Here is a 2,371-nt window from a genome sequence, read left to right on the forward strand (position 1 = left end):
TGGGCATCACAGCTTGGAGGTTAGGGGAGGTCAGGGAGTCCTATTGTCATTTAGGGGCCAAAGGGCTGGGTGCTGCTAAGCATCCCACAATGCCCAGGACAGTTTCCTACAGCAAAGAATTATCTGGTCCTAAATGTCACTGGTGCTAAGGTTGAGAAGAACTAATCAAGTCTGTGGAAAAGCCATAAGAACACTTCTCAAGTAGCACAGTGTTGATGTCAAATAGATTATATCATTCTTCATGTGTATATGGTGCCTTTTCCATTTCTTTTCCCAAAGACCTTAAACAGAGTAGAGTTTTTCTCTCATTATATCTCTGTTACTTCCCTAAGATTATATCCTATTTATTTTAGTTTAGACAGAGTCCTGAAATCAGGTAATTTTTGGTCTATTTCTTTAAGTAGTGAATATTCAGCCATATTTATTACTAGTTTCATCATTAGAAACATCAATCTCAATGTATTATTTCAGCTTACTTTGCTTCCATGCATATATATATATGAATATATAATATTTTAAAGAAGAAACAGAAATTTACTGGATTGCTTATTATGTGGAGTAAAAGAAATTTTAGTTCTGATAATTATCACATTGTATTAACACAGAACCCTATCATAAAAACTTTATGGTCACAGCTGTTATGTTAGTTTGCACCCCACAGCAATTAATTTATTAAATAAACACCCTTTAATTTTCTTCACGTTTCCTATCACTTCTAAATAACTTGCAAACCTAGGTGTTTTGTTTTGTTGTGAAACTCAGTTTAAAGAAAATTCCCTTTCAGTGACTTATATTTAAAAACAATAGAGGGGCCATTGCACGGCTCAGTCAGTTAAGCATCCAACTTTGGCCCAGGTCATGATCTCACAGTCCATGATGGGCTCTGTGTTGATAGTTTGGAATTTCTCTCTCTCTCTCTCTCTCTGCCCTTCCCCCATTCATGGTTTCTGTGCCTCTATCTCTCTCAAATAAGTAAATAAACTTAAATAAAAACAATAGAAAGTAAAAATAAATTTCACATCACTTCAGTTTCATTTTCTCAGAATAAAAATCTTTATTTTCATTAGATAAACATTAATTTCGGACTGAGTCCCAGTTGATCCGCAGGTCCAAGTTTCAGTCCACAGGTCATTATTTACAAAATGGGCTTGGGCCACAGGACAGATTCTGGCATCCATGTTTATAATGTCAGCTCCCACAGAGATCTTTTCAGCAGGATTAGCCACCTAATTTGCAGGGCCCCATGCCATATGAAAATATGGGAACCCCTCTTTACAAAAGTTATAATAACGTGGCACAGAAAATAATTACACCAAGTAGAGACTTGTACCAAGTGCAGGAGCCTTCTGAGATAGGGACCCTGTTCTACTATATGGTTTGCACACCCATGAAATTAGTCCTGCCTTTCAGATTCTGTCATTTACACTGTCAGTCTAGCTGTTGGTTTAAAAAAAAAAAAAAGCTTTCTGCGATCAGATTTAATTTTCTCAAAAGGCAACAAACTACACTAATTAGTTCAATTAAATCATATCAAAAAAATCAAAGGAAGATTTGCTGTAACGTATCAACAGCAACTACTAATTTAAGCAAGTTATATTCATAAGGGAGAAAAGAGAACATTGATAGAGGGCCTTCTCTGTGTCCGGCACTGGAGATTTAAAAATGATGCTTGATGTGGGTTAGAGGGATAGGCCAAATACGTGAAGGGATGAGGTATGCTTACCCAGGGGTACCTTGGTGGTTCAGTGAGTTAAGCGTCTGACTTTGGCTCAGATCATGATCTCAGGGTTTTTGGGGTCCCGCTCCATGCTGTGCAGAGCCTGCTTGGGATTCTCTCCCTCTCTCTCAAAATAAATAAATTTTAGAAAATTAAAAAAAAAAAAGAGTATGCTTATCTTGATGAGCACTGAGTAATATAAGAAACTGTTGAACCATATTATATACCTAAAATTAACATAACATTATGTTAACTACACTGAAAATAAAAATAAATAAATAATAAAAAAGGACACTTGTTTAAAACTCCAGCTATCCGATACCTGAACTGGAAAGATTTGGGGAACTGGGACCTCCCAGACTCCCTAATATAATCTGATTTTTAAATAACTTCAAAGACTACGTGTAAATCCTTTCCACCAGTACGTGGGGTCAGACCTCAGGTCTCCGGGGACAACCTGGGTCGGCAGGCTAGCGGGTCCGAGGGACGCAGGCCAGGTGCAGCAGGAGGAGGAGCCGGCGACAACAGGGCGGCGGCGAAGCGGGTGGTGACAGAGAGCGGAGACCACGCAGGCAGAGCCTACGGGGCGTGGCTGTGGCTTGACCCGGAGCAGGAGAGGGGACACAGGAGGAACGGCCCGAAAGTGGGCGGGCC

Source organism: Hyaena hyaena, unplaced genomic scaffold (genome assembly GCF_003009895.1).
Source record: "Hyaena hyaena isolate Hyena2069 unplaced genomic scaffold, ASM300989v1 scaffold_905, whole genome shotgun sequence".
Taxonomy (NCBI): domain Eukaryota; kingdom Metazoa; phylum Chordata; class Mammalia; order Carnivora; family Hyaenidae; genus Hyaena; species Hyaena hyaena.